The sequence below is a fragment of the Uloborus diversus genome, chromosome 10 (genome assembly GCF_026930045.1).
Source record: "Uloborus diversus isolate 005 chromosome 10, Udiv.v.3.1, whole genome shotgun sequence".
In the NCBI taxonomy this organism is placed as follows: Eukaryota; Metazoa; Arthropoda; class Arachnida; order Araneae; family Uloboridae; genus Uloborus; species Uloborus diversus.
This window is the reverse complement of record NC_072740.1, coordinates 115,321,231-115,340,916: the sequence shown is the minus strand read 5'-3', so window position 1 is coordinate 115,340,916 and position 19,686 is coordinate 115,321,231. Positions and strand designations below refer to the sequence as shown.

Sequence of the window (19,686 nt, the reverse complement as noted above, 5' to 3'; positions counted from 1 at the left end):
TTTTAAAATTCATTTATCTTAAAATTTTTGTTTCATATATATTATTTATCTTATCGTACAACTTACATACGCAAACAAAGTGTAACTAATTTAAACTGCCATATAAAATCATTAATTTCATCAAATTTAAAGGAAATAATACACTACTTTACTAATTAGTATTTTAATTGAATTAAATTTTATTTTTTCCTTTTTTGTCAAAATGTTATGCATTCTATATTTACTGCTTCATTTGAAAGTAACATTTTAGTAGAATTTAATTAAAGAATGGAGTAACATGAACCGTTATAACGGTTCTTTCAATACAACGATCATTTGATCTAACGACCCAACTAGAAAAGTTCGTATTGTGCCTGCGTCGTTTTAACAAGAATTGACTGAATTAAACCTCTTAAAAGCAGCTTTGATTGAGCTCAGTGGAAATTATCATTATTTTTCCAGTTCTTTTGGTAGTATGACAAAAGTATAGGTTAAGAGAGGCACATGTTTTTTAGTTATTCTTTAATAAATATTGTAATAAAATTGTAATAAACGTTTTCATTACACGCTTTTCAGCTTCTCATTTTTTTATAAGGATTTAATTACTTGTCATATGCATATTGCGAGCTTTCAAACAATTTTTAAATAAGTTATGAAGTAGCTCATTTATGATTCAATCGGCTCCAACATTTTTGAATGTTCATCAAATGACATATAAAAATATTTAAATACGAGCGGATGTGTGCATCACGTGACTTCCTTTTACGCTAATATAATGATAATAGTGCCTTGGACTCGGAGTAATCGAAGAAACACTTCAAATACTTTCACCCCAAGTTTGTTGCGAACCGAAGCAAAAAAAAAAAAAAAAGAAAGAAAAATGTTTCACACAGATTAATTTTCTCAATATTGGCAATTTTAATGTGATTAAATGGTTAACTCTCTAAATATCGCCATTAGTAGCCAAATTAAAACAAGATTTTTTTTTAAAAAATGCCAAATTTGTCGCTTTACGATATATTGCCAAGTTATAACACCACTTGAGTTAGCACTGAAATTAACAATGATTTCCCCCAAAAATGGTGTCAAAGGCGCAGTTTGCAGCATCCGAATGCAATCAAAAAGGAAGGTGCACAACTAGACTCCACTAGTAGTATACGTACCAAATTTCAACTTTCTAGGACATAACACTCGAGTTATGCGAGATACATACGCACATACACACCTATGCACATACGTACAGACGCACATACATACGTACATACATACAAACGTCACGGAAAACTCGTAGTAATTAACTCGGGTATCGTCAAAATGGATATTTCGGGTGTCTATACATTCTTAGGCATTATTCCACGTGTGGTCGGGTTGAAAAAAAAAGATCAAGCAATTTCAACTAGAGTCTTTTATAGTAAGTGTTGCTAAACTTTTGCCGGTTGCTAACAAAATGCTCGTTGATAACGCTTTATCATCAGTTAGGCTTTCTGATCATGATAAAATCACGATCTAGCAATTTTTTGCTATCCTACATAGAAAAGTGAGGGATTGGCCTATGGCCTTATTGTTCTGCATGACTTTATTCGGCCCATCTACTTTACTTTGTGAATTGCAGATAAACAGCAATTAGGAAAAAAAAAATTTTTTTTTCATCGAAGTTACAGCGAAATTCATTCACATATACGATCATTAACGTTATCTGAGTAATCAAAGTTAGTCAAATTATTGATAGTTATAAATTTAGAAAAATTGTAAATACAAAAAAAAAAAAAAAACATTTATTTATGAAATAAATCTTGAAACTTCAATGACAGTTTCAGACATCATAAGAAAATATTGTTCAGTACCATTGAACTTGCATTCTGACGATCTATTCAACCAAATATCTATGCTAATGAAACAAGAACCAACTAGACAACTAGATCTAAAAAAATGATTTCACATCTTTATCTTTTGCGGATACTTTGCTAGAGTAAAAGAAGTGCAATCTTTCAAGCTAACACCGAACAGTTCGTTAAACCTTCCCAGTGACTGAAGTTCTGTTCACGTTGCGAAACTGCGGTCTGTGGATCAGTGGCGTAGCGAGAAAAAATCCTTGGGGGGGGGGGGTAATTTTTTTTGAAGTTTAAAGTAAAACACACACACATATTATATATATATATATATATATATATATATATATATATAACAGGAAGACATAAGCTTTTTACCGTCATAAAAGCTATTATATTAAATAAAAATCTTTTAGCTCATAAACAGAACCCTTCAGGTTCGATTGAAAAATGATTTTTTGGGGCTCATGGGGGGGGGGTCTGACCCCCCTATCCCCCCATGGCTACGCCACTGCTGTGGATGCTGTTTTGAATCGTTCAGTATTTTCATCACTTTTTGCCCCAACGCCAAAATCGACCGTTTACGATGTAATAGAAAATGAATCAACCAAGAAGTATACATAAACGCAGATATATCACAAAAAGAAAGAGCTATGGCATAAATATCCCACTAATGCACATCTGTGACTTTATTAAAACACGTTGCAGACCAATATTACTAAAAAAAGGAAAACGTCATAGGCACGTGCTACGTGCTATGCGTTGGTAACATGATTATTTGTCTGCGTTTAACTTTACTTTAGCGCTATAGGTTTAGCCACAATGGCCGCTGTAACAACCTACCTCTGTCACAATCAACCACACTCTCCTACAATATGTTATTTTACTCATTTATTTATTTGTTTCTTTTTTTTTTCAAGTATTGTGCCAATAAATGCAATAACCCTATTAAAATATGAGTAGGAGGTACACCGAAGTATTGAGGGTCAAAGGTACTCCGCATAACTGTACTTTGCAATACTTAAAATTATAAAAGAAGACATGAAAAGCAAAAATCTTATGCCATATGCAGTGTTAAAATTATACTTTGCTTCCAATCAGTTTTTACAGTAACAAAATGAAAACGGTGACATACAATAACGGTTTGTTCATTTTTTGTCTTTGCGGCTATTTTGGTGGAAAAACAGAATCATCTATTTTAAATTTTAATATTTATCCTTTAATCATAACTATAAGACACTCTGAAAAAAAAGTTTTCGTTTCCTTGTAAACGTTAAAGTTCATAATTTGCTGATACTTTAATTATTTATCATTTGCTTGCACTGCTCTTACTGAAAATAACTATAGACGTTTCACTGAAACGCCCTGCTACTTGCAAAAAAACTACATTTACAGAGAAAAAAGATCCCTCGTAATGACTTATACAGTTGCATTAAAATTATCGTTTATTCAACGCATTGCGAAAATGGCGCCTAAAATTATCGTGTTTATTGATTTAGTTATAAAATAGCTTACACAGTAACAATTATTATTTATTTTTATTATTTATTATTATTAATTTTTTCCATACTATTAATTTTCTTTATTACTTTTCGTTATTATTATTATTTATTTATTTTTATAACTGTTATTTATTTTTTTGTTCATTTTTATCATTTATTATTATTATTTTATTTATTATTTTATTATTATTTATTTACTTATATTTTATTATTAATTAATTAATTTATTTATTTTATTTCATTTTTCTATTTTCTCTGAAGGCATTGCAAATACATTGAATTCCACAAGATGTGTTGCTTTCTTTTATCTGGAGTCTTAAAGTTTATCTGGATGTCGCTTTCAGTAATTTGAATCGGAGACTCCCGTACTTTAACTCTTAAGTTTCGAAAGGGCAAAGAAATCTATTTAAATATACCTGTCTTTTTTTTCCTCTCTCTCTTCTTCTCCTGTCTCTTTTTAGGAGAAACGCACCTATACAAAATTTCTAGTGTCAGAACGGTTTATTTTTTATTGAACCAGATTGCAAGAATACGGGTCAATTCCGTATTCAGATGGTTAGATGACGATATTTTAAGAAATGCACATTTATTTCGATGTGTAGACACCTTATGTTACTCTCCTCAGCGATTGCTTATTTTTTCGAACGAGTATTACATAAATATTTTCTTTTAAGCTCGCAATGTGTAGAACCACAATGAAATTTAGGACAGAAATGAAATTTAACAATTTTATGTGACAAGTAAAAAAGAAAAAAGAAACTGTATCGGAACGGCTTTTCGGTGCCATTCGACACTAATAAACATATAATTTTATTAGATTTATTTATTTATTGGTTATTGAAATGTTATCTATTTTTTAATTTTTATTTTGGATTTATTTAGTCATTTAGTTGTTGATCTTTTTTTTTTTTTTTTTTTTTGTCGAGTAGTAACATCGATATATTATGAAGAAAATTAGCAGCGAAGAATATTTATTTTCAACAATCTTCTAAAATCATTGCAATTAAGCCTTTAAGAAAAGATTTTCACCCATTGAATCTCATTATCCCCAAACAGGAACATTATTAATTATGAACTAACCCCAGAGGAAAAGAAAGCCATTGATGCAGATAAAGCATTGAAGTGTCGATGCCCTATCCTCTGACAAAAAGTCTCACCCTAGCTACAACAAACGATCGCTTCATACGTACTCTCAGTCGCCATTATGAGAGATAAGGCAAGAAAACGCAACGCTACTGCGCAAAGTGCATTCCGTTATCACCTTTTACGACCCTGGTATAGAGGTGAAGTCTACGGGGAGCCAGCCCCTCTGACTCTACCCCTCCCCTCCGCTGACCGTGCATTTGGAGATGAAAGTGCGGAATCGACGAGTCCTGTTAAGCAATCTAAGTAGCTCACTCTTTGTAAATGAGTCTGCAAAGACTTGCCCCAGACAATGACACAGATAGGGTTTTTATAGGGGAGAGAAATGGGTTTTATAGCGTACCGCAGGAAATGGCTGATGTCAGATAGGCTATCATTTACTTAAAATGTTTTTCTGAGATACAGCCAACCGGCATTTCTAATCTGGTGGCATAAATTAATTCTAATAACAGTTTTTACGTGGCACACGACTGATACAGCGTTTGATATGCGTTAAAAAAATGTACTTTTGCGTCATTTTAAAAGTAGAAAATATCTGTAATATGTCTGAAACTAGTTTCTTTGTTGCAAAAGCACTTAGAGCCACGAAAACTATCTGGTAGTTGTTTGCTGAGACATTTATGTAAAATGCGTGTTTTTCTTTCGGAAAACAACGATAACAAAAAGTAAAATTTTTTTTAACAAACTAAAACAGAAAATTTTTAGAAATAGATAGCAGTTTTATGCACAACTCTTTTCAACACCATATCACTTCACAACTGATTGTACAATGAAATTACATAAAAGTGAGTAACACAGTGCCGCTGCTAAAAGTGGTGGGGAAATCAAAATTTATCCCAGAGGCCTTGATTTTTACATTATTGCCAATCCTACCACAGAATGAACAAGCAAAAATAAAAAAGTTCGAAAAGACTCTTAATTTAAACCCCCAGGCAAACTTGATCTTGGCCTTGCTAGAAGTACACTAACATACAAACACTTTATATTTTATTACGAAATTGAAAACAAAATAATTCCCGTTGTCAGCTAGATAAGCTATCATGGGAAACATTAACAGGTATAAAACAGTTCAGCAAATACTAAATAATGTAAAATTATAGCGAGAGAAGACGAAGAGAAAAAGGGTGTTTTTCAATGTACCCCTAATTTACAACATGTGCTTACTTCTCTCAACTAAAATCAATTTTAGTTGATAATAATTTTTTTTAATGACTTTCGGGGATTAGTTTAAGCAAAACACTATACTTTCTTTAAAAAAAAAAGATCAAATTCATAAAAAATTTTGAAACGAATTGGTGCTATGGCCATTAAAGTTAGCATTTTGCAATGCGATAAAATGTTGCACTGAAATTAGAAGAATTGATTAACATCACAGCTCAAAATGTGTCTCTACTCGAGAGTCAGAAGCTCAGAAAAGAAGAGAAATTAAATCGGTAATCTTCGGGAAAACTTCACTTATAAATGGTTGTAAGTAAAATTAATTTGCAAAATTTCGTTAAAAATAAAAAAGAAACATTTCTTTCTGATACTTAAACAGGAGTGTAGCAAAAAAGAAAAAAAAATGAAACATTGCAAAAGTAAAAACAATACAAGAAACTTGACTTAACTAAAAAGTGGATCTGGACCACGCTTGTTTCAAGAAGTTGAGTTTGAACCATATATTGGGATCAGTATGATGACAACTTATATGAGATCTTAGACCAGAGCCTGCCCATTATTTTGCTCTTTCAGGTCACCGAATTTCTATAATTTTGTTTAATTAATTTATTACGATATTTAATTTTCTTTTGGGGCTTTCCATCAGGGATGTCACACTTTTCCCCACACTTTTTGACACCTCCCCCTTTGCCACAAAGTGTCACACTTCATCATACCCTTTCCTCCCCCTCTTTGTCACATGTCCCGCTATTTTTCATAAGCATATTTTTATAAAAATTGCTAAATGTCATACTTCTTGTTACTCCCCCCTCCACTTGTCACAATTTCACGAACCCCCTCAAAGCTTGACATCATTTGTAGGTGTCTATAGACTCTCCCTTTGCGTGTTAATAGACTCTCCTAGAACCTCCAAAAACAATGAGGATAGCAGTTAGACCTATATGAGCAACAAAATTTCTTCAAAAAGCATTTACTTTTTAAAAAAATTGGATTGTTTTTATTTTTGCTCTTTTGCACTTTTAGTTCGTAGTATTGAGGCAATTATTAATGCATATTTAATGGGAATCTCTTCAAAAGTATTATGCTGCAAAATTAAGTCTTTATACTTTACTTCAGTGCAATTATCTTTCCCTATTTGTCGTCTCAAATTTAAAAGAAAAAATGGCATGTTAGATGAGAGTGACTTGATCGAGACTTGTTCACCCTCTCTAATCTCGAAACTAATATTACTTGCACGATTAAAAAACTTACGGTTTTCTTAAAAACATTTTATTTTAATGTATAGTTTTTTAAACCGCCAGAGGCTTCTAATGGGGCAAAAGAAAAGCAGCTGGCTCCAATGAAAAAAATGATCAAATGTACCCAGTCTCCACTAATTTTATCAATAAATTCTTCTTCCCACCCCCTTTATTTTAATAAAAAGTTGGCACTCCTGGTTGAGTCAAAAAAGCAATTTCTTGAACTAAAACACATTAATCTTGCAGACTCTTATTTGATAAAACTCTTTAAAATATGAATTCAATTTTAAAAGTTAAGCAATCCGTCATATAAAACTAATCACTCACACAAACTGCTGCGCCTTCAACTTAAAAGTATGTTGCTTGTATCTTAAACTGAAGCACCTAGAAGCAAAGGGTTTGTATGTGCCAAAATTGAAAATTTGGAAATAACTAATACAAATAGTAGAAGAAACTCTTATCCGTTTTAGTGCAAAATATCGCTAGTATGGTATTAGCAGCTCTGATACTCTGTTAAAACAGCTGGTAGCACATGGCACCTTTTAGGGTGTAACGTTGTAGCACCACGTTAACAGGGTTAACTACGTCAAGGGTGCCTCTTAAGAGTGTCATTTTTGCCACACAATGCACCCTTAAAGCCTTAAAGATGCCAGAAGCAGACAAATGTCACCCTTAGAGGTGCCATACAGTGTCATACGGAACCAACCGGTAGGAACCAATTTTAAGGGTGCCCATGGGGTGCTATAGAGAGTCAAATAGTACTCATAAAGGGGTGCCACTGGTGCTAGAACGTTTCAACCTAAAAAGTGCCGGTAGCAACTTGCAGTTTTAACACTGTATGTGCTATTATATAACATGATTTATAAGAACTTTTCAATAAAGGCCTACTTAGGCTTCTTATTTTGCACACGTTTTTCTCAAAACTTAAAAAAAAGTCCCCTTGCTTCTCACTGCCTCAATTTGAAACTGGGGGGAAAAAAGTGTCAAAAATTACTTTAATAACACAGGAGAAAGCCTTTATAGAAAACCATTCTTCCTTATTATGAATGCAGAGATTTGTAGGCGATTCTTCAAGGCACTATTCCGATGCCGCAATACTTCCAAGAAAGTTATTTCGGTCCATCAATTAAAGGCAAGAACAGCAAGCTTTCTCTTAGTTAGGGGGCAGGCTTGATATACGAGTTACGAACACGTACCTACATTGTCATGTCATCCTCTTCGAATGGCTTTTATAATGAGCGGCATAACAAGACCAGACCAAGAAACAATTTGGATATTTATGTACTCGTGTTACTGCGCTCATAAATAGGCTGGACGGGATATCTAATTACTCGAATTCTGCAATAGCTCTTCCTTCTTTGCGGCACGAGAGGTTACTCTTAAGGATCCTCAGCAAATAGACCTCGGCCTTTAATGGCCGCCACATTATATTAATGCCGACAAGACGCCGTTTTTGTTGTCAAGCACACGCTGATAAACGTGCATTTATGCTTTGTAAATGTAGCGTTAGCCGAACAGAAAATATCTAATGCTGTCAGGGAAATGAGAGGAAGATGAGGTATGAATTTTCCTAAAGGTTTTTCAGATGACAAAGAAATTTCAAGTTGAGAGTTTTATCTTGGTTTTTATGATATTCTTGCTCGGAGCTGCTGAAATAATAACACTTTGTTTTTCTGTCGTAGGTAAAGCAGGTGCCTGGTATTAGGGTCTAAGTGCTCACCGATTGTCTTCGCCAACACAGCTTACGCCGTTACATTTGATACGCTTATCGTTTAGTAGTCTTAATTGCATAATAAACGTGCATTTATACTTTCCAAATGCAACGTTATGCGAACAAAGTATCTAATAATATCAGGGAAATAAGAGGAAGGCAGGGGATATATTTTCGTAAGGTTTTTCAGACGACAAAGGAGTTTTAAGTTGAGCGTAGAGCGTTTCATCGTGGTTTTTATTGCATTTGCTCGGAGCTGCTGAAAAAGTAACACTTTGTTTTCCTGTAGTAGGCCTGAGATGTTCTAATATTTGTGCTTAATCGTCACCAATTGTCTTCACTTATACAACTCAAGACGTTTAATTTGATAAGCTTGTCTTTAAATAAAAATTAGTTGCCTGAATCTGCAATTATTCTTTCGAAATGTATAGCAAGAATTTTATTTAGGCTCAACGAATGTATTGGGTATGTAAATCAAACTATTTTGTTCACTATGCGAAAAATTAGAATGTGATAAATTAATGTTTGACATTGTTTAGAGATTAAAAAGAGAGAGATAAACTTTCACATTCCATAACCAATAAAACCTCTCACAAAAGAAATGCATTTCAAATTTTAAAGAATAAAACTTAAAAAATCTTAAATAATTATACAGACTCAGTAATATTGTTACAATTTTCAAAGGAAAGTATTCAAAAAATTTATCTCTTTTCAAACTTTTCGAGATTTAACTTTATTTTTTTCAATGTCATTTTTTATTTTTTAAAGGACCTTTCTTGTGCATTATATTTTGCTACAGATCCCACAAACTTAAGTAGTATCTGAATGAATATGAAATATGTTTGTATAGAGTAACGTCAACTGGGATAACTTTGGCCCAACAAAGTTCTACCAGTAATGATTAAGTCAAGCCAGTGCTGCCTTGACTACACTGTTATAACTACGCGGAGTGCATCTGGGATCTTTCAGGGGTGAAACGCATGTAGCCCCAGTGGTACCCTATAGGTAGCCAAAATAGCACCCTTAACTCAACTTGCACTGAGGATGAAAAGATGGTATCCCAGGAGAGAATAATGACTCCCTTGCTGTTACCAATTGCAGTACGGAACCAAAAGGCATCGTAACCACATTTCCTAGCCTCCATTGCACCCCGAGACACTGTCTTTTCAACCAGGGAGAAAAGGCACCCGCCCAGCATTTTTGGTTTTAACAGTGTAAGGATTTTTCACAGTGCAACCTTGAGTCGAATAACCGATAATCACTCTCCTATGTCTAATACACTACACAATTTCTTTTGGTTTGATGGGCTAATATTACCCGCAATGATCCCCCCAGAAAAGTTGCCCCCAGACGACGTTCTATCTTAAGCTCAATAGGGTGGATCAGGTGGGGGAAAAGGGGGGAGATACACCCAAACTTATTTTTAACAAAAAAAAATTAAAGTAAATTCGACAATTTTATTCGAATAAAACTTTCGATACATTTTATATACATCGGAAAAATTCCGATACCGCTTTAGCAATATCTCGTCAATTTCTCGCATAGTCAATGGAGTCCTATGTTAAACTGATATCGAGGCAGGGGAAACAATACAAGAAAAGATTCCAAAAACTTAGGTGATTTGAGTAAAAATTAAAGGAATAAACCCCAAATTTAGCAAGATTACAATAAATTAAGCACATAAAAACATAAAAATAACAGCTATTTACAAAAAATTTTAATTATCATACAGCACTTACGTAGATAAGCCTAACCATACCCCCACGTCCACACTACCCCACCTCGGAAAATAACCCATGATAGATAGAATTATAAGCAAATTCTTCATTTCCAAGTGAATCTGTTTCTTAGATGTTCAACTACCGGTCTAACTAAAATTAATAGTTTCTGCCAGTTAATAATGATTTCAGAGGAAAGTTTATCCGCAGCTTTTTCATACATACCATACAGAATGAATATAAAAACAGTTTGTAGGAATTTAACTTAGTTTCAGTTTCAAAAACTAAACCTAAAATATTGAATATAATCTCAATACATGTCTCCAAACTAGATTAACCAAATAAATTAAAAAAGATAAAATCGGTGCTTTTCACAGATCCCCCTCCTCAACTCACCGTCTTCTTTTTCATTTTTAATTTGATTGTTACTTTAACTTTTTGAAATGATATTTAATTTTATATGAGAGATTTTTAGATTAAATTTTAATTAATTAATTATTTTCATTGAGAAATTACCTGAGAGAATGGGTTGAAACCATGGACTCTGGGAGGGGGGGAGAGGAGTTGACACCTGGATGGGAGAGATAACTCCTCACCCCCGGCTTCCAGCAAGCATGGGAGAAAACAAAATATTTCATGGGGGGAGGGGGGTCATGTTAGTTGGGCAGTGTAATCCGACATCTTTTAATACAATTTTTGGTTAGGCAATGCCTGTGGGTTATTTCGAGCAAAAGCGATACAGCCCCCTAGCTCCTCCGTAATGTACACTCATATTATTACAACGGATCAATTAAACGTAATCAAATAACAATACTATAGCAGTAAAATTATGTATTTTTTCTTCAACATAAATCTGTGGTCTTTATGAAGTCTTTTATGCATATCGACAATTAGTCTACAAATACAAATCATATAAATTACTTCTCAAAGGTGTTTTTTTTTCTTTTTTTTTTTTTTTTTGTGACACAACGCTATAATTCCCTCTATACTTGATCTAACTTCAAGTTTGTATTCACTCCTCATTTTGAATATATTTTCCCCTCGCTTTCGGCGGAAAATAAAATGACAATTCACATTTTGGTTGCTTTGTCAGAAAAAAAAAATCGATGTTGAATACGCATTGCTTCAATGCACAGCATCACAAAATGAAGACACATTTGGTCAATTGGCTAGCGAGCCGTGCTAAGAAGGTGAAGGTCGTGAGTTCGAATCACCAAGGTCCAAAAAAAATTTTCAGCACAATTCTGGTCCAAGTTTGCATGAATATATAATCTAAACTCATGAAGGATTCTGAGGTAGTTCTTTCTTATTTCGTCATACTTCAAAAGTATCATATCATTTTAAAGATTATTTTTCACCACTTTCACCCAGTGTTGCCAGATTGGGGGAATTTTCCCCATTTTGGGGAAATCTGGTGCTCTCTGGGGAAATTTTGGGGAAATGGGTTTTGAGGGGAATTCTTTGGGGAAAAATTTTTTCCTTGGGGAAACCTGGGGGAAAAAAACTTCGGGAAAAAAAAAATTTGTATTTAAATTCGCGTCTTGACATCTGGTAGTTATATTGTTTGTATCAAGCAGTTGGTTTAGCTTTACTCAACTTTATGGAATTCGCATTTTGCATTATGTGGAATTCGCATTAATAGTTCTGTGTGAGTAACTAGTTGATACGTGAAACAGGCAAAAATAAGTCTGATGAAGAATGTTCTTGGATAAATATATACAAAAATCATAGTTTAAATGTACATACAGAAGCAGAGTAGTAAATGCGAGTAGAAAAAAAATAGTTGGCTTTTTCTTATCTCTCGGTCAGGCGCTTGTATTAATGACTAGTGGCACCCGCACGGCTTTGCCCGTAGTAGAAAATTAAAAGGTGTTTTGGTTCCCCTGTATATTTACAAATAAAAAATGATGGATTTCTCGCCAATTGGCTTGCCCGCATTACGGTTCCACATTATGATAACTTGGTAATTTAGTCGTCCATCTTATGATAATTTTGCTCGGGAAAATGTTCTTAAAATTGGAATGGAAAAAGAACAAAATCGATTTTTTGAAAAATCGCTTAAAGGTGCACACCCCCATGCTACAAACTAATTCTTTGCCAAATTTCATGAAAATCGGTCGAACGATCTAGGTGTTGTGCTCGTCACAGTGATCCTGACAGAGACAGAGATCCGGACAGAGAGACTCAGCTTTATTATTAATTAGTAAAGATAAAAAAAAAAGATAAAGAAAACAAAAAAAAAAGGCGAAAATGGGAAGAAAACAAAAGTTGGGGAATTTTATAATATTTGGGAGAAAAAAAATTTTTAAGAGACAAAAATATCAGAGGAAAACGATTCATTTTATGAAAATATTAGTGGAAAAATAATTTTTAAATTTGGGGAATTTTGATAGAAAACATTGCTTTTTGGGGAAAAGTTGGAAGGGAATTGGGGAAATCTGGATTTGACCATCTGGCAACACTGCTTTCACCGAAAAATAAGCATGGAAGTCACATTTTTGCTGTTATTGGAAAAAAAAAATTAAAACTTGGTGTTTGAGTTTCTTTTGTCGATCGCGAATGCTTCGCACCGGTCCAACAAGGAATACTAATTTCTAAATCACTGCTGTGAATAAGAAAATCTTATGATTTTCCCATGGTTCAATAAACTTTAAAACTGCTGTAATCAAAATTTTGAAAAACGTTGCTTATAACATTTTGCCATCCGTTTACTTAAAATATCATTTGTTAAATACCCTTTGACAAATACAAGCGATATAATGCCTTATTTTAGCTAAGACCTTATTTAGCTGTAACTTACAGAAAAATGATTTTCAAATCGGCTGTTTTACATTAATCGATCTGCTGATGTAAACAAAAAAAAAACAATAGCCTTCTGAAATGCATACATAAGCATCACCCTAAAAATCATAATATCTGCACTAAAATTTCGCAATCTATCGGGAAAACTATTAAATGTTTCTGTCGGAGAAACTTTCAGGGGGATTTTGAACCGCTCTTTATCGACTGGTAAAATGGCGACGAAGCAGTTTTTTTTTTTTTTTTTTCTTTGCTGTTTCGCGATCATATTGATCGTTTATCAATCTTGTTTGCAACAATCTTTCCTGAAGTAAAAATATTTTCGCATTTAATAATTCATGCAATCTATCGGGTTGGGGGTTGTTCCACATATTAGTACAACCACCAAACCTGCAAAATTTAGAAAAGACCAAATTTCAATTTATGCATTTATTTGTTCACTAGAAAATCGCCCATCAAGGTATGGCTCGTGAAAATTGTTTCCACCTATGAACGAAGCAAATTACCTGATTGGGGATATTTTGATATTTGAAATTTTGACCTTAACTTCAGCGAATTAACTTTTAAACTCCAGTTGATAGCGTTCACCGTTCATGGTTGACCACTTTTTCGTTTCTTCATTTTCCTAAAATTACAGTTTTACCTGTAAAACAGTTAAGTTACCGGATCCAGTTCAGCCTTGTCAAAATAAAGCATTTCCCAGCATGTCAAACATTACCAAAAATATTATCGAGTTATAATGCTATGGCGCGAGTTTCATCGTTGATGACGTCAGGAGTTTTACGTGATCAGAGAATTGGCTATTATATATATATGAAAATTATTATTGCTATAATAATAATAACAACAATTATTATCATTATATTTATTTATTTTCACTAAATTATGAATAATATTTGATTATTTAGTAAACACTGGATTCAGAATTAGTCACGGAAAAATGTAGTCAGAACCATTATAGTTAGTAATACATATCTATTAATCGAAGTCTGAAACGTTAAAATTGATAATAACTTTTAATCGATGTTTGAAAAATTATAGTTAGCAAGAACATTATATAGTTAATAATAACTAGCTTAATGATTGTTGCTGTTACACTACAATGAAGGTATCTTTGACTAATTGGGTGAAGAAAGTTAAAATTAGTCAAAAAAAAAAAACAAAGTTTCAAAAATGATTTTCAATCCCATTATGAATGCATACTTTTCATTCAAAAATGAATTTTATTCTGAAGTTGCTTTTTTAGAATGATTTCAGGCCATTAAGTTTTTTTTTTTTTTTAATGTAAACCCTCCTATCCAACATTAAACTCTTACTCTGCTTTTGTCTTTTATTTTCCTTTCTTTTCTTCTTTTATTAATGTGCACCAGTTCAACAGTTGTATGCAATTTAGTTTCAGTTCACAAATGTTAATCGAGTGTGTTGAGAAAATTCAATTTTTATCGCCATAGAGCAATTTAATTATCACGGTAGCAATCATAAATACTTCCAGCTGTGTAATTGTCTATAATGTAATTCAGCACGAATAGTATTAATCCAACCAATACATATTTCCAACCTTTTCCGTTAGGAATCAATAGAAAATGCTTCATAGTATAGCTGGCAATAAAAAAAATATTATATCATTTTACTTCAGACTGAATGAAATAGAAAATTCTACTTACATTATTTTGCAGAAAATTATATCCAAATATAAAGGTAATCCAAATTGGGTATCCATTGAGAATGTGGTATCCTAATAAAATGATAAAATGGTTATTATCAGGAGTGAATATTAAAAAATACATTTTTTACAGTTTTAACTTGATTAATCAGCAACAAAGACACAATAGGATGTCTTCAAAGTTAAAATTTTTATTGAGTAATTTATTTATTTTTGGTAATTATTTTTTCCCCTTTTGTTCAAAATTACTTCAAATTATTTTGAAGAAAATCAATCGAAAAGGGAAACATTTCACCTTATGTAATCAACCATTAACAGGTGTGGTGGTGAGTCCTACACACCAGGAAAATTGGGCTCTTTCATTCAATTGCTTTGTAATGTTTACTTATATGGCTTTATAGTATGTACACTGTTAAAATTGCGGGTTGCATATGGCACCTTTTAGAGTGAAACTTTACATAATCAGATGTACCCTTAAGGGCGCCATGTGGAACCCTACGGCATCTCCAAGGATGCCATACTGTGCCATATAGAACGAAAAGCTCCTTTTAGGGTGCTTGGAGGTATCGTAAGATGTCATGGCACCCTTTAAGGGGGTGCCGCAGGTGCAACAACGTTTCACTCTAAAAAGTGCCACATGCAACTCGCAATTTTAGCAGTGTATATTTATGTCAATTACAGTACTGTTTCAGTTGTAATAATATAAGTTTATGTACTAAAGTCATTGGAAATTCTTCTTTATTAATTCGCGAAATCTTATAGAGTCACAAAAAATTTAATATTAGGGTGACAAACATGTATACATCCCATGGTCCTAGCAAGGCCATTCCACTGAGAAACAGGAAAAAATGGAATTTCTATAGAAACTTCACTGGGGCAAGGGGGACAGCAAAATAAATAAATAAATAAACAATTTTACAATGAAATTTAAACTTTTTTGGTCATTGATTTTGTAACGTTATAAGTGAGGGGTCATTCCACGAAAAAATCGCCATTTTGTCCTGCAAGTGACAGTTTATATATTTCACAAAAAATAAAAATTCGAAATTGTGATTTAAAAGGTAACGAACAAAATTTGTTGATTAAGAAATCACAAACGCATGAGTGATTTCTTAAGTAAAAAATACCGGGCACTACCTTTAAAATTATTACATTTAAATAAAGTATATAAGCTGTGCCGTGCTTGGCAAAATGGCTACTATTTCATGGAATGACCCTTCACTTCTTACGTTACAAAAAAATATCCTCACCAATTAAGAGTTTAAATCAATGACCTTGAAAATGTTTATTTCAGTGTAAAATATTTGATTTTTTGCAGTCCCCCTTCCCCCCAGTGAAGTTTCAATCGACAACCGTTAAATCAAAGGAAGATACTAGTAATAGACAACAATTGTAGTTCAAGCATGCATTTATCAATGATAAATGTAAACCCATGTTTCGAGGCCAAAGGTTGTTTCGAAAGACGTGTTTGCAATTTTTATTGCGAATAGAGTGTGCGTGAAATTAGACACACAAAGAGAGAAAAAAACCTTCGGAGCGTTGTTCTAGTGGGTAAATGACTAGATGGATATGGTTAAATGATTTTTTTTTAATTTGGAGACGAAAATTGCAGTTCTGGCTCATGGTAGATAAAATTAATTCTAACGGTATTAGAACTTAGAAATTGTATTTTTATAGATGTGATATTTTCATTCATTTTCAATTATATAAAAATATTGAAATAAATTGGAATGCACTCGTTTGACTAGTTATGGTCCTACTCGCTTAGTTATGGTCATACTAAAAACTAGTAATAGTCATAATAACTGAATTCAATTATTTTTAGTAAATGCACAAAAGTATTCAACAATATTAAAACACTCAATTTTCTTATAATATGATGAAATTTAAATTATCTTCACTTACCAATTCGAGCAACATAAAAATTTAAAAAATGAATAACTTTTGAAAGGATTGTCTGAACAAAAATATCAAAAATAAATAAGCAAAATATATAGAACTATTCTACTGCTGATTTTTTTTTAATTAATCGTTTGGCCGAGTTTAGCTCCTGTTTTATCATCAATCCTGAATGATATTTTTATAAGAATTACCAAAAAATATGTACCCAAAACTAAAATACTTTTTTTTAATTGAATATAGTTAAGGGCAGTGAGCTCAAAAGGACCTTAAATATCTTAAATGATGGCAAAAATATACCTACATGAAAGGGAAAAAAAGCAAAGGAATGAAGACGTAGTAATAAAACTGCGATCTGACAAAAAAAAAAAAAAACAGCAATGGCAGGTCATTGTGAAAGAAACCCTTTAAAATGCAAAGAAAATTTACTGTTCGTGAAGGAGAAGCATTAAGACATTAAATTACGCTAAAAATAAAAACTTATGCCTGGAAAAAAGATGGTGACGGTGTTCTTGAAAAATGATATTTTGTGAATCCACTGATGGTGTTCCTAAAATATCAATTTCTAACTTGATATTGACAATACTAGACAAACCTGGCAATTACTGTTTGGCTACACATGACTGTAGTCATTTATCCTAATATCTTCTGTGTAAATCCAATTGTCAAACATATGTAAGCAATTCATGTTAAAACATTCACTCATTTATGTTGTTCTCATGAAATCAACAATCAATATCAAATTTATGTAAAGTTTAAATCATGAATTGAGGGGAAAAAAAACTGATTTGTAAAATGACATGCCATTTAAGGCAGTGAGACCCTACCATGGTAACTAGTACCATCTCTTGCCCCAAAATAGAGGAGAGTTTTATCTTACTACTTATCTCCGCACTTTAAATTTGTGCACTTACACCCCTTTTCTTCTAAGAGCTTCATTTTTACGACGTGAGACAAAAACTTTTTACGCGCAAATTTAGTAAATTATATTACGGCACAAATTCAAAAAGTAAATTACTGAAACCGGTTTCGTTGGTACATGTAACCCGTTGTTTACAACTGTTTGCTTTGTATTCAACAATTCACCGTTATTTAGAAATAAAATATGTCTTACAAGTCTGATGTATTATATGAAATGTATTTCATAACACTGCTGTGCTTAGGGGAAAAAACATTTTGGGGAACTCTCATTTTTATAAGATAAATGCCATAGTTGACAAATATTTGTCAGACCAAAAAGCCTTAATTTTGGTTACTTATGCCACCTTTTAACTCAAACAGACATTTATTAATTTTTAAAGATGATTTAAATCTAATTTACAAAGAATCTGCATTACGTTTTTAATAATAAACAAATATTTCAGCTAACGGCGTCAACCCCCCCCCCCCTCCCACACACACACTCTTCCAACTACAGCAGTGTTTCCATGTTATTTATTGCATGCTTTGAGATCTGTCGTCTACATTTTGAAATCGAGATATGTTTTCTGTACAAAAAACAATGCTTCATTCATTTTCAATAAAGTCAATTCAAAAAATGTGTATTTTTTTCTTTGCCTTACATAATAATAATAAGTAAAAAAAATGCTCCGCCCACCAACAAAATCTCATAATGAGCGTGCGAAAAAGTAATCATCATATTCAATTACAGAAGCAGAGGAAAGAAAGAGCTGCCCTCCTAGTTATGAACAAAACTTTCCCCCTAATGCAATTAGGAGAGCACAGAAATGCAACTGTTGGGCATAATAAATATCTACTTAGACTCTTGTGGTGGGAAGGATAAATTATGTTGAGTATATATTTATTCATAGCTTATAATATTTTTTTTTATAATGTTAACGAATCGAAATATTTCGTACGACTTTTTAACGATATATTTACGAAAATTTCATACACACCAAACAGTTGATGACTAATGAAAGTCTAACCCTTTTCGCATCAAGTAAAACGTTGGAGCAATAATCATCGAATTATCAAATTCGTTCAGACGAAATAGAAAATGAAGGGGGGGGGGTGACTTACGTTTTAAGTCACTTTAATATGATTAATTTTTTCCCTCTAAAAAGAAGTTTTCAAGCAGAAGAACTAAGCTAAGAGAAACAGTTACAGCCCAAAAGAGAACAATATCGGGGCAATCAGGGATTTCCCTCTTCCCTAGTTTCAATATGTATTTTGTAAAAAGTATTTTGTTGTAGTTTTCGCATATTATATATTGAATTTGAATTCTTCACCTCCCCCCCCCCCAAGAAAAGTTTGAAATGTCGGGTTTTTTTTATATGTTGATGATATAACTATAACTCCCTAATAAATCGACAATGCTTTTTTAGAAGCTATTCTTCGATAAATTCAAAACTACATACAAACTTTCGTAATTGCGAACTACGCAATCAATTCATTCGCGCAATATTTTGTATAATATAGTATTAAGTGTATAAAGAAATGTAAAATGAACAACATCTGTTATTGTTCGAGCTCTTGAGGTTCCTGGTAGTCGGGCTCGATTAAGATATCGGGGTCCTAGACCAAACGCTTTTTCGGAGCCCACTGTTGTAAAAAGTTAGTTTTAGCCAATGGCTAAAACAATTTAGCTGTTTGGGTGTTCCTAAAAAGCGGAGGTCCTAAGCCACGGCCTAGTTGGTCTATTTTGTAATCAGGCCTGGCAGTACGAAAAATTGTGGAGTGGAATTCGAATAGTTGTAGTGCATCTTTTATCCACTCCTGTACTTATGCGCTTTACATAGTTTATGGACTATTCCTGTCCTTGCATTATTTATGTTATGTGTTCCACACATGCATTCGATTTACGGGAAAAAAATTTAATTCTTTTAACAATTACATTTTTCAGATAACACATTTTATTTTTGAATAAAACTTAATTCCATAACATATTAACAAATTGACTCATTCAACTGTACATAAAAGTAAGCCTTCGAATATAAATCATAAAACAAACCTTTAGTGTTGCACAAAATATTTTTTTTTTTTGAACTGCCCATGAATTAGAAGTTCATTAACCAATGTTCCTTCAAGCGGATAAAATTATCCAT

At 32.8% G+C, this 19,686-nt stretch overlaps 1 protein-coding gene across 1 annotated transcript in view; it reads right to left on the bottom strand.

Moving 5' to 3' along the window:
* The window catches only part of LOC129231468 (homeobox protein abdominal-A homolog), a 173,720-nt gene that overhangs the window by 104,090 nt on the left and 49,944 nt on the right, over positions 1-19,686 (bottom strand). Inside the window, exon 2 of the transcript XR_008581254.1 lies at positions 14,742-14,812. The gene's annotated coding sequence lies outside the window, so the exon portion shown is untranslated. The remainder of the gene's footprint in view (positions 1-14,741; positions 14,813-19,686) is intronic.